Here is a 13,801-nt window from a genome sequence, read left to right as displayed (position 1 = left end):
AAAGGTTTGAGTAACTAAACCTCAACTCAACCCTTCGTAGCAATGGCACAGAGCCAACAGGCTTAACTTAACAAAAGCATGTAGAGCATTTAGAATTAATAAAATAGTTACAAAGTCAAAGACCGAATGCAATACAAATCCCACTACAATTTATAAAAATGGCGAAAAATGTATTAAGCAAAATGACACCATAATAACAAAAATCCAATAGGGAATTTTTGCGATTTAACTGAAAAAAGCACAAAGCTTCAATGGTAGTCCAGGGCATAGTAGACCATAACTGGGGAAGGCAGAGTGTGGTGGAGCCCGGGTCCAAAATGCAAAGTAGATTGATCCCGCAGAAGCCTGGAAGTAGACAAGTTCCCCAAAAAATTCTAAGTTACAATCCAAAAACGTAAATTTTTCATTTTCATGAATCTCTTTTCCGTGTGGGACATTGCTGAATTTGTAGCCACCACTGTGGAACTTAATGTCGAATAAAAAAAAAAAAAACTGTTGCTCCCACTGGAGCTTTTGAGGTTTTGGTTGAAAAAGTTTCTAAGCCCAAGTTCAAAAAAGGACACTCATAGCTCCTCTGTGGACACTGGAGAAAATGTTCCTAGGACCTAGTCAACTAGTCTTTCAGTCGGTCCTGTTTGCTTTACTGCAAACAAGCCCGAAATGCAATGTATAACAACAAATCTGAAATGGGAAAAGTCTTTAGCCACACTAAACTTGGGCTCTGCAGGCTGGTGGTGTGTAGGGGAGTGGACTATGGAAATCATTAGTATCCACCCACAACTAACAGTCAAATCCAGCTTGATGAAGGCCCTGTACCCACAACACAACAAACCAGGAAACAGAACTGTGGTACGACAAAAGCAAGGTCCTTCAACAACCTGACAGGGAATACAGAAGAATTTTCCTGGCATCCAGTTTGCTCTTCTTTTAAGTGCACCATGGTGTTACATATGGCTCAAAGAGACCTGTCAGTCAGCATTTGACGTGGTGCCAATGGGATGGCAGGCCAAGCCTTCTGCTGAGCTCAAAGCAGTCATCCCTGTCCATTGAGATCGATTTGTCAATCATAGTGACCTATTGTGTAACATCTGGGAGGAATTTCCTGTTTCACTCACTTCTTATTGATAGAGGCTCGGGGAAGTTGGAGGGTTAATACAAATTCGCCCCCGGTAACTTCAGGCAAATAAAAGTTACTTTTCCTTTATATTTATTACAAATCCGACTTCATTATTCAATTGGATTTTTAATAGCTATAAAAAAAGTGATTTAATCATTTTCTAGCTGGTTTCCTTCCTGAGATACAGTATGAGTATTTTAATGTGTATGCTAATTTTCTACATAGGACACAAGGGACGTGAAAATAGCTTTTAGGGCCTTGTCACTGTAGAGACATGTTAAAGTTTTATATTTCCCTCTTTAAATGCCATACACCCTAGCTAGAGGGCTACTAGGCCTATTTAAAGGTACCATACTAATTTCAAAAAAGGAAGTCTTTCTTTACCTGTCAAAAAGGGCTACCTGAAGCCATGTTTTCCACTGTCACAATATAGCACAATAAGCTCTGCAGTCCACCAGTAGCATTTACATTTTCATGCCACAGGTGTATTTCAGCCCCATATACTTTGGGCCTATAGAAAAGTTAAGGTTGCCAATTAGGGGTACCCCAATTTCTGCCAAACATAAGAGGTTAGAGCACATGCTCTAGGAATCTGTTTAGCAGTGTCCCAGTTCTAAAGTTGAAAAAATCCAGTAGCATCCATCCAGAAAAAAATTGGGGTGATCACAGCAGGAACAAAAGCATGATGTTGGCTGTCTTGAGTCTGTACAACAGCGATGCTGTATATAGACTTTAAAATTCAAAGATAGTCAACCAGTTTGATGTTTGCTGAGGGGAAATCTTGGAATGTGCATAGTGTATCATTGCATTTACTGCTCCAAGATGGCCAACAAGTGGCTTCAAAACATGCTACCTATATTTGAACTTTAAAACAATGATATACTTGTACAGTAGCATTGGAAGACAGATGCCAGATTTAATTTTATTTTTGAATTGCAAGCAAATGCCTTCCAAGTTTAGGCGCCAGCATGTTTTCATTTTTAGGTCTCGCTGAGCCCAGCGCATGCGCTGGCTCGGAGAGACATTTTGTATGTGCGCTTTTTTAAGTGCTGCTTGCTGGCCTAGCGCTTGCGTGCACGTGAGCGTGCACGCGCGCAGCCGCCATGCGCTAGGCCAGCCAGCAGCACTCAGGAACGCCTTTAGCGCATCATCGCGATCACTTTCACTTTCACAGCGATCGTGATTCTGATGACTTTCGTGGCCAATGCTTGCATCCTTGTTTTTTGGGAAAGCATTGGCCGTGCGCGCACACAACTCCCGCTTCTCCCGCCGCGCACGCGGCCAATGCTTGTTGGAATTCTCAACGGTTTTCCAGGTTACGGTTGGAAACTTGGGAAAGTTGCAGATTTGCAGGTACGCTGCAGGAAAACCTCTGAATTCCATGTACAGAAACCCCTTTACTACGCTCATGCCAATTTTGGAGATTATACATTCCCCTTCCCGCGTTAGGAAAGGATTTACTCCTACCCTTGTCAGGAGTAAACTTCCGACTTTTCCACTCGTGGTGATTGGTCAAAGAGTAGCTTGTGAACACCCGCAAACTTACAATGCACCCCCACCTTGTATCGTCCGCTCCTTATCACAAGAGATTGCCATTTGTAGGTTTACTCACACAAAAGCGTTTGTGTGAGTAAATCCATTTTTGAGTGTAAAAATATCGCTTTAGAAAATTGATTCTGCGCTTAAAAATAAGGATAATTGTGCATCCATGTCTGACTTAAATGTGCACATATGCCCTGAGTGTCTCTAGCTCTGTCTGTTTTTCACTGCCCCTTTCCTGCCTCTTTCTCTGTATACATGTATGTGCTCGCCACTGCTTCCCTTCCTCTTCATCCATCCATTCCATGCACTGTCTCGCTCTTTATTCTTCATGGTACAGTCTGCTGTGTGCTTCGTTCTCTACCGATTGCATCCTGTTGCACAGTGATTGCTAATCAACAGCCCAGGCTAGAGGTAGTGAGCTGTGCAGTCAAAGATCATGTTTAAAATACAGTAAATGTATAGGGTTATTGAAAATCAGGTTGCTTCCCACCTGATTTGAATAGCTTATGTTAAGTGGATGTTGAAGCATAGTTTTGGTCAACCCTGCCGCATAATTATGCCCTCTGCCACATAATTCCAGCGGCTTTAACCATAAGCAATGCCTTCTCGGTCCAGGCCACTTTGCTATGAGAATATTAGGATTTAATGTGATGGTTTTGAAGTCAGACGCCATCTGGCCGAGCTGTCGCTTTCATGCCCAAAGCATCGTCACGCACACATCACGCAGCATTAATTTGTGTCAAGCGAAGGCGAACATATTGGGCCTGCCAAGCAGCAGGCAGGGGAGGTGGACAGCGGAAGGTAATTGTATTTTGCGCATTGTTTGGCTTACTGGGAGCATATGGAAACAGTGATCCAGAAAAGTAGGTAACATTTATAAAGCCTTCCTTACAGACCTCCCTTTTCATAGCTTGATGACAGCTGTGCGGTTAGGGGCCTTTCTTCGGGGAGCTGGAAAGGGTGCTTGTGGTGGGAGATGTAGGCCAGAGCTCAATTGGCACTTCTGCACAGCCCTTGCCACCTCCAACTATGAATCTGCATGGACAGAATTCTCTGGAGAAAGACTTTTATATCCAATGTTTCGATTTTGTTCTGTCGCTTCATCAGCCCTTTTTTCATTTATTTATTTTTGTTTCCCAATTTGGTGTGCGTCTCCCCAACTTTATTTTCTCAACATGTGCAAGACTGTGCAAAGGGACCGGCAAATACAATTAACAAGCATTGGCATAGCCAATAGGTCTCTCCTTTGGGACCTTATAAGTGTTTAGCCATGCAACAGTTAATGTTGTTCCACCAAGGATATTGGGCTGGATAACTAAACACTTACAAGGTTCCAAAGGCGAGACCTATTGGCTATGCCAATGCTTGTTTTAATTTGATTCTCTTACTTTATGTTTCATATTCTTGTAGAGTTTCCGTGTCTCTTTTAATGTGGATCAGTGAATGACTAAACACAAGAGTGAGTCAGTGGGTGGATGAATAGATTTGTAAGTGCAAGGGTGAGTAATATATTGCATGCATGATGCTTTATTGTGTGCCTAAACTCATCAGTAGCAGTAGAGGCAATTTCAGTTATAAGCCAATGCTTGTTTAGGTTTATTACATTTAATGCTAAATTGCGTTCTCCACTTGGCACATAGATAACAAATATACCGTTCTGCAAGCTGATTCTTAAAGCCTTCAGGTGCTCCGTGAGGCACCGTAGTATGATGAACCAAAAGGTAGACACAGCGGCATAGCTAGGCCTTATGCCGCCCCTGGCGACCCATGCGTTTGCCACCCGCCTCAACTAAATATAAGAGCGGGGGGGGGGGGCGGAGGGGGGGGTGGCGGTGCTGGCGTTTCCTGCCTTTGCCGCCCTGCGATGGCTGCAGGTAAGAGCGTGGGGAAGGGTAAGGCCTCAATCCCCTAAACTCGTACCCCCTCCCCTTGCTACGCCACTGGGTAAACCTCAAACGGAACACACCTTTAGAACACAAATGGAATGCTTAGAAATAATGAAATGCAAGTTTGTCACAGGAAGTACCAGGTATGTGTGTTTTCAGCGGAGTGTAGCAGTGTCTATTTTTTACTCAATGTATTTTACTGTCTGAGATGGAAATGAGTTTCAATAACAGGGATTCATGTGTCTACCATGCACAACAGAATTATTATTTGCCGTCGAAAAACATTTTTTACTTGTATCTGCTGAAGTAGCATAATTTTCTTCGTAACCAATGTGTGGTTAATATATAAAAATTCCAAATGAGTTGAATAATTTGCCTTAAGTCGCGTACGCTCATCCTCCACTGCAGATGTATTCCAGTGGCCCTGGAGGTGGCTCCGCATGCATGTGTGTTGCATGAAGTCACTGGTGTGTGCTGCAGTTGCGCTGGCACTTGCATGTACTGAGCAGAAGGCACTCACTGCCCTGCTAAATGACCAGCGCCAGGGAACTTGTAACTGGGGGCAGTATTTGTTTTCAGAGGTACACAAGCTACCATTGCACAGAATCTAAATCGGGGACATTAACAGTTGCTATGTATTAGCTTAAACAGATTCACTTTTGTTTAAATGTACTTTCTTTGAACTTTACTGTGTATCTTTAATGGGTTAGAAACTCAGCCTGAAGTTGTTGGCAACGGAATGTTAATAACAAATAAGCTAAGATCATAAAATAAGATGATAAAGCGGTAGTGGGGCCATTTACTCTACAGTAAGGATTGCACAGACTGTGACACAGCTCAGCCAGCCTGTCTACAGGACACCCTGGGGGCTGCACTGCTTTGATCATCCAATTGACACATTCAGGCTTTGGGTAGGTCCTGTCGGACCAAAGGACATGCAGATCCCGATGCTGCTACATCCATTCTTTTGGTTTTATTGGAAAGCAACTGATCTACCTTATATTGTCTGCATAGCTTCACTTCAAACAAGGACAACATACCACACGGGGCGGGGAGCCTGCCATAAGTAAAAATAGGCTAGGAACCTGTGTAACTCATAGGAAAAAATAACACCTCCTGACAGTTTATTGAGTGCAGCTCCGTCAGTAAAATGTAATCCAACACTGTCAGTAACAATATAGTTTGTAAACATTAAATTATAATTTCAATCTAATTCTCTGCCAGAAGTTCTTGAGACTGTCTCTAGCTTTCGCCATTGGCACAGCCGCAACAAGGATGTTGATGCAAAAGCCAATATGTGTAGAAAATCTGTCTTTTCTACATGGTCACCCAAGATTGTTTGCCTATTTCTGGGCCTTCTCTTTGCTGACCGTAGAACTCTATGCACTGTTACCCCTGCTAAACAGGTGTAAAGTGTCTGAACTCCCTTTCAGTAAACATTGTTAACATTGACTTATTGTAGATTGACATATTTAACTTGCCTAGAAGTCCCTAATATATTGTGTACAAAGTGTACCCAGGGTCTGAGAGTTAAATACTAGATTTGAGCTGTAGTGGCTATTGTTCCATCCAAAGAATGTGCATAGCTTCAAATCTACCATGTGTAGCCTGAATGCATGAGCTAAAAACCTGCTATCAAACCTGTCAGAATAACCTTTTTTGACAGAGAGCTCTTTAGACTTGATCCGCTGGATGATTTTGAGCTCCATAAAAACTCTTAGTCTGAAGGTAAAATCTTTGTGCTACTCTGTGTGTGTATGTTGCACAAATATTGTACGCATTGCCTCTTCAGATAAGCTTGACTCATCTGTGCTAAGCTACCAGAGGGTGAACACAACATATCTTTTAGTGTGTATCTAGCTTATCCTTACGAGAGTGGTGGTCCCTGCTTGGAGAGGGTGCATACCTCTGCCAACCAGAAACCCAATTTCTAACGGTGGTCATGTATTGTATTTATTTGTATGCACTCGCCACAAACCCAACTGTCTCTAGGCACCAGGACCTGTTTCAAAAGATCATCAATGCATATCAAGTAATGGAGTGCAGCTTTAATAAAAGATTTCATTCTTAAAGACAACTATTCTATGAAGGTAACATTTTTCAGGCTTCCCATCTCAGATGATAAGACATTTCATATCTCTGGGCCATTCACTAAGAATCCTCATTCTCCTTTCCACCAACATTCAGTTTTAGAAACTCTCAAGAGTTCTTAGTTGGGTGATCTGACAGCTCTGGTAGGGCAATATGTAACCAGTTATTCTTGAAGATAGAAATGTCTTATATTCAACTAAATGTATATGAGGCAGACATTTTTAACGTAGATTTACATGGTTATTGCTAGCCAGTAAAGGCCACAAGTCCTATTGAGAACTGTCCAATTTCTTGCCATGCAGAAAAAGATGTGCTATGCCATTTTGGAGTTGCTGCAACTGAGCTATTTGGTTCTAGGTTGTACCAACATACAAAGCATTGACATAGTTTATCTTCAAATTAACAAAAATGTCATATCTGTATTCTGTGATGTGTTTCGTCTATATGTGGATTGATTAGGCAGTCACATTTTGATATAACAGGGATCCGAGATGTGCATTTACATTAAAGTATGTATGGCAGGGACCCAGAGGTTTTATTTGGCAAACGTGATCTGTATACCAACTATTTCTCCAGGCTGCATCTATGTCATGGGCACATATTTTGGCATTTGATCACAGCAATTGTTCTTTGGTCTTTCCTTCATTTAGTTATAAGCAGTTATAATGAATCCATATTGCCTTCTCATTCAATCAATCAAATAAACTTTATTCGGCTGGATTTGCCATAAACCCACACATCAGCATAATATAATATAATACATTAAAAACGACATTTAAACAACATAACAGCAAATATTAAAATAATACACAATCACACAAATAATACACAATCTCAATCCATAAACATTTGATACATCACCCTGACATACAGTTAAATAAATCACCAAAATATTAAAGTACATAGACCATTTATTTCTCACCTAATGAATAATTCCACTCTTTCTAATTTTCATAACTTGCCTAAAACAATTCATGACCGAGAAACAAATAAGCCTAGAACTGAGTTGTTGGAGATAAACCAGGGCTGGTCTACATTGTTTAAAGTTTAAAAATGTAATCAATGGTAAAATATATATTTTTCTAGGGGCGGCATAAAAATTACAAATTAAAGTTTAAGGGAGAGAGTAGTTGCTCTGAACAATTGTCACATGGGCATGAAGGTAGATGCCTGTAATTGCAACTGCCTTCTTCGAAGGCATATAGATGATGAATGGTACTCAACCTAAATCTTGTCAGTAAAAACCTGTCTTATACCTTCCATATCATATAAAGATATGGCTGTATTCTAGGCTAAATTATTAGAAGGGTATGTTTAGCCACGGTCGCCTTGCTAAATTCCCTGGATTCCCTCTCATCAGATCTTGCCCTAAGAATCCCACAGAGAAGATCTCTCTTATTTATATCCTTCAAGGATTCTGAATTCTCAAAGAGGGCAGGCAAACCTATGCTATCACACAGAGGCTTAGTATAATTAATGCTAGGAATTTACCGTGCTTCTGCCAAAGCCTTACAATCCGTAATTCTTCTGTTTAGTCCAAACTGCTTTCTGTAATAGGAACGAACCAATTTCAACATGAAAGAAATAATTCGAACAACTCCGCGGGAATGAAAGCATCTTTTTCAGGCACTTATTTTCAATGTGTTGAATCATATCTACATTGGAGCATCCCCCAATGCCTGCTCCTTAGGTTGCCCTACCATACATTTACTTTCATAGATAGTAATCAGCTCCTTTAAAGGTTTGGAACCCTATGTGAAAGCAAATCTTAACACTGCCGATATGACTTTATCGAAATTCCCACTTCTATTCTCAAGCAGTGGTTTCCAGGTGTTTTTGTCACTAAATAACATGCGTAAGGGCCTTATTTCGAGTTTGGCGGTCCAACCACCCAAACGCCAGTAGTCTTCAGACTGCTGTATGACGAGTTTACCGCAGTGCTAGCGGTGTGGCTGCAGAGATATTGCAGTAGTAAATGACAACAGGAGTATAACCCATAGACCAGGTTGAGATCTGGATAAGTAAGCGAAAGCTAGCAACCATGTCTCAACCGGATTCAATGAAGAAGGCAAATACACATGTATGTACACGACATTACAGAAAGGAAAGAAGAAGACTCCTGGTAGTTTGTTCAAAAGTGCTCATGGCATCATATATTTGAAATCGCAGTTCATACAAAACAGTTATATCAGCACTGTGAGCATAAATTGCAAAGGCAACCCAAAGAAACTTGGTGCACATTGTGCTCGTGACACAATAAGTGACGGCGCAAGTGACAAGTGGAAAAAAACAGCGAAAGGCACAAGGAGACAAAGTGATAAAAAAATATCTGTACAAGAATAATTGGTTCAACAAGAAAGGTTATTTTCAGTGATTGATCATGGTTTAAAACAATTTTATGAACCAAAGTTGAATATGCACCGTGAGTTGCGCTGGTAAATCGGTCGACAGCGTTTTGATTCTATTTATTCAGGATCATCTTCAGGACCGGGTTGCCAATTTAAAGGTGCTGTAGGTCGAGAGGCGCAGTGGACAAGGGTTTGTCCAGTATTGGGTCAAGAAACCGGCGTGAGTAATAGGATCCGTGGGTATGGCGCAGCATGGAGAGGAGTCTGCGTATGGCCAAGGATTGGGTAGGGGTATCCCAATGACCTCCCAGTGTAGTACTGGGAAAGGCGAGTTTCGAGTCACATGTGGACACCGCACACAAACGTGGCGGCCCGGCGCTAATCCCAGTGCTTTTCCTGCACCCGGATTAATTCCACTCCTTAAATTATTCCTAATTATGTTTTTTTCCTCCTCGTGACCGACGCAGTGGATCGGGGACCTGACCCTGCAACTCACCTTTCCCAGTACTACAGTGGGAGGCCATTGGGATACCCCTACCCAATCCTTGGCCATACGCAGATGCCTCTCCACGCTGCGCCATACCCACGGATCCTATTACTTACGCCGGTTTCTTGACCCATCACTGGACAAACCCTTGTCCACTGCGCCGTTCGACCTGCAGCACCTTTAAATTGGCAATCCAGTCCTGAAGATGATCCTGAATAAATAGGATCGAAAAGCCGTCTACCAATTTACCAGCGCAACTCATGGCACATATTTAACTTTGGTTCATAAAATTGTTTTAAACCATGATCAATCTCTGAAAATAACCTTTCTTGTTGAACCAATTATTCTTCTACATATATTTTTTTATCACTTTGTCACCTTGCGCCTTTTGCTGTTTTTTCTTGTCACTTGCGCCGTCACTTACTATGTCAAGAGCACAACGTGCACCAAGTTTCTTTGGGTTACCTTTGCAATTTATGCTCACAGTGCTGATTTAACTGTTTTGTATGTACTGTGATTTCAAATATATGATGTAATGAGCACTTTTGAATAAACTACCAGGAGTCTCCTCCTTTCCTTTCTGTAATGTCGTGTACATACATGTGTATTTGCCTTCTTCATTGAATCCGGTTGAGACATTGTTTCTAGCTTTTGCAGAGATATTGCGGTGGCGGTAATTACTTTTCCATGCATGTCAATGCATGTATCAGCATTTCGACTGCATATGTGTTGAATGCACACATATGCATGATACACGTGGAAAAATACCACCTACCCGATGCCGCAGTCCAGGCATTGGGTATATGGTACAAAAAGGACTTACCTGTATATCACCGCAAACAGGGTCGTATTTCTTGGGAGGATGCTGCTGTGAAGGGGGGGGGGGGGTGGGCAGGAGAAAGGGAGCCATGTCGAACTCTGCCTGAAAAAAGACGAATAGGGTGAGTACGCGCCCCAAATCCTTTGTTTCCACCAACTTGAAGCTTGCGGTCCCATGGCCCCGGTCAGCACGTCGTAAAGCCAATGGGCAGTTAAACTCCTCTGTACAGCTGGTTTTCCCCCACTGTGACCCTAGCGGGCTGCTGTGTGCTGGCGGTGTCAGCGGTTCAGTCGCAGTCTTTACAATGGCAGTCCATCCAACTTGTAATACAGCAGTCGGACTGCCTAGGTCATGTTGGTTGGACCGCGAGTACGGTGGTTCACAGACTGCTACACTCATATTAAGGACCTAAGTATTGAAAACATGTGTGTTGACGGCATCTTATTGCCCTTCAAAGAATGAGAACCTACCCTCTTATTTCTCTCTCCGATGCTCATTGTAAGCGATTTCCCACAGTTCACTGTCATACTCAACTTATCCATAAAAGAGAAAATGATTAAATTAATTGCTGGAGGGTCTTTCCTGTCCACCCCATCAAGACAGCATAGTCTGCATATAGCGAATATGTAGTGCACAAGACCTAATCTGTGGCATTTCCTTAGCCATGGACAATAAAAAACGTTTCAAAATTATTAATATACAAGATGAACATACACAGTGCTACACACTTGCCTAACCCCTCTGCTGACCTCAAACAAATCCGTGCATTCTCCCTGTTTCCCATTGCATACTCTGGCTGTGGTGCTGCTAAACAGTTGTTGTCCAAAGTCAATAAGCAGCCTATCAACCTGCATCTCTGTCATAAGATCTCACAGCTTTAACGCAAATTACTCTATTGAATGCAGAAGACGGGTCCAAAAAGGCCATATGCAAAGACCCCTTTTTTACAACAGTCCATTTAGTCACCATCAGATACAAATTCAAACACTGCTCCACCGTTCGGTTTAAGTCTTTACAAAACCCATACCATACGTTTTATTTTTACAATCATTTTCATTTATTTTTTTGGTTTACATTTTTTTATTACCTTTTAACACTTTAGATACAATGAAGCATAGAAAAGTGTTCCAATTTCGAGTTACACGCATAAGTAGACAGAGACAATTTAGGCACTTGAGTATACATTCGTAATTGCTATCCTTCTTAGCTGCCATTATGTGTTATCACAATCCCGGTATTGCACATGTGTTGAGGCTATCTGTGGCAGACTTATGTGTCCTGGGATGTGTCTATATGTCTATAGTTTGGTTATGGGGCTACGCCTACCCACGGTTCTTGTGGGAAATTTAGCATTCTGCTCAAGTGAGTCGGTGACTGTCCCTGTCCCCTGTTGAAGTTATCTGAACTGCTGGTTTGTATCCTGAACTGACAAAACTGGTTTTGAACTGGGGTACTCGTTTGGGATCAGCGGGGAGGGAGGGTGTGTGTGCAGACGGGAGCGGAGTAAGTAGGTCCTCTGTGTAGGTGTGAGGGGCTACTCTGGTGGCTGGTGACTATGAGTACGGGGGGTAAGGGAGGGAACTTGGCTAATTCCTCTATCGGGTTCTTGGGCAATGCCCTACGTTGTGGACTGTGAGGGGGTTTCTGCGGCAGGTGTGTGCTCTGGCTCGTTATGTCTGCCAACTGGTTCTGTCGGCATGGCAGATGCAGTCTGGGAATGGGGGACTCGGCTGGCTCTGCTCGTGTGGTTTGCTGACTGAACTGGAATAGGAGTTGCGCCCATTCCATGGATGTGTGGTGTTTGCGCGTTCCCTTCGCTTCCTCCTCCCGGATCGCCTCTTCCTCCGCAGCACCCCACTTTTTGACTGCTCACCCCCAAGCCTCCACCGGGTGTACCCCCGGAGCTCACCAGTGCATGGCTATAGCTCTCTTTGCCAAGACAATCATTTTCAGTTTATTCATTTATTGTTTGAGCTGTCAGCCTTAAAATAATTTAAACTTTGATTTAAAACAACTAAAAGTAAAAGATTTACAGATTAAAAACATATACAGTACAATCCACTGAATAACCTAATAACATTTGGGCACTATATTCCATTCCAATAAAACCAATCAACAAATTCCTCAAATATGTAAAAGTGCAAGCGCAGAGAAGCATATACAGTACAGTACTAGGCAACTTAGTAACATTTAGGTACTGTGTTCCATTCCAATACAAACAATCAGCAAAGTCATCAAATATGTATAGGTACAAGCGCAGAGAAACTTCAAAAAACACATACAGTTCAGTCGGAGTCTTACTTCCAAAAGGACATATACAGTACACTCAACTGGACAACATAAATGAGTTAAGTTGTTTTTCTCTCCAAAGCTACAATCACAGTGAATAGATCCAACAGCGAGCCTTGGATTCAGATGAAATAATCCCAAGCTAACAGTATACCCAAGCCTGTATTTAACATACAGCATTCGCTTGACTTCTTGATATATCACATCCAGATACCCAGTACAAGGAGAACCATAGGTGTTGCTAAAATATTTACACAAGATAGATCCTGGCCTCAGTGCCAGGCACTTCCTTGTCTGCATGCATTCATAGTACCAATCTTTAATCAGATCTGCAGTGCCCTGCCTTCCTCTACTTGGATCTGTTCACAAGGACTACATCTGCAGCTCTTTTAAAGTATTCTGTAAATTGAGAGACCATGTGCTCCCCCTACGATCACCACTGGCGGTAACTTTGTCTAGAATTTTCAAGTATATTATTGCCCTAGCATTTCTTATCAGCCTAACCCAATAAAGAGCTGGCCTGAGGGCTGCTATTTCCGATATAGGGGTGAAACTGAGCTCCACGTAGAGTGCCAATAAAAGAGTGCCTGACCCCAACAGTAGCAAAGCTCTTAGAAAGTTATTCTCGGCTACTTGGAGTGATCGTACATTCACATGCCTCAAGAGCTCTGCACCATAAAGTGCAGCCACCACTGCCTTTTGTATATCTGCTGGATCACACTAATGCTTTTGGCACCAGCCTTATGCCTGAACTTTAGGACCGCGCCTAGCATTTGTCTCAGGACTATAGTTGCCTTCTGTTGTTGAGTCTCCCAGTGCAGGCTCAATGAAAACCAAATACCCTGGTAATCGAACTGCTTACGGTTTCTAAGGGCACACCTCCAATCGTAGGCGTCCACCTGAAGCTGGAAGACGGCCTCAGTACTATGCTCTCTGTTTTACCACCATTCATGCTCAGTGATTTATTTTGCAGTATTTCTCAAAAAGCTTTAGTTGACTAAGGGTGGCATTTTCTGTTCACGCTGTTCAATATTGCATCATCTCCATATAGTAGTATCGGCACGTCCTTCCGGCTATGGTGGGGATGTCTAAGGAATCTTCTACCAGGCAATCTGCTACACCATTTAAAAAAAGGCTAAAAAGTAAGGGCAACAGCACACACCCTTGTCGGATGTCCTTTTAAAACGGGGAAGGTTCTGTGCACACCCCACCCAGGCCACA

At 42.4% G+C, this 13,801-nt stretch overlaps 1 protein-coding gene across 1 annotated transcript in view; it reads left to right on the top strand.

The window, feature by feature from the left end:
* Nucleotides 1–13,801, top strand: part of FBN1 (fibrillin 1) — a 722,489-nt gene that overhangs the window by 308,231 nt on the left and 400,457 nt on the right. The window lies entirely within an intron of this gene.

Source organism: Triturus cristatus, chromosome 3_1 (genome assembly GCF_964204655.1).
Source record: "Triturus cristatus chromosome 3_1, aTriCri1.1, whole genome shotgun sequence".
NCBI lineage: Eukaryota > Metazoa > Chordata > Amphibia > Caudata > Salamandridae > Triturus > Triturus cristatus.
This window is presented reverse-complemented; position numbering and strand designations above follow the sequence as displayed.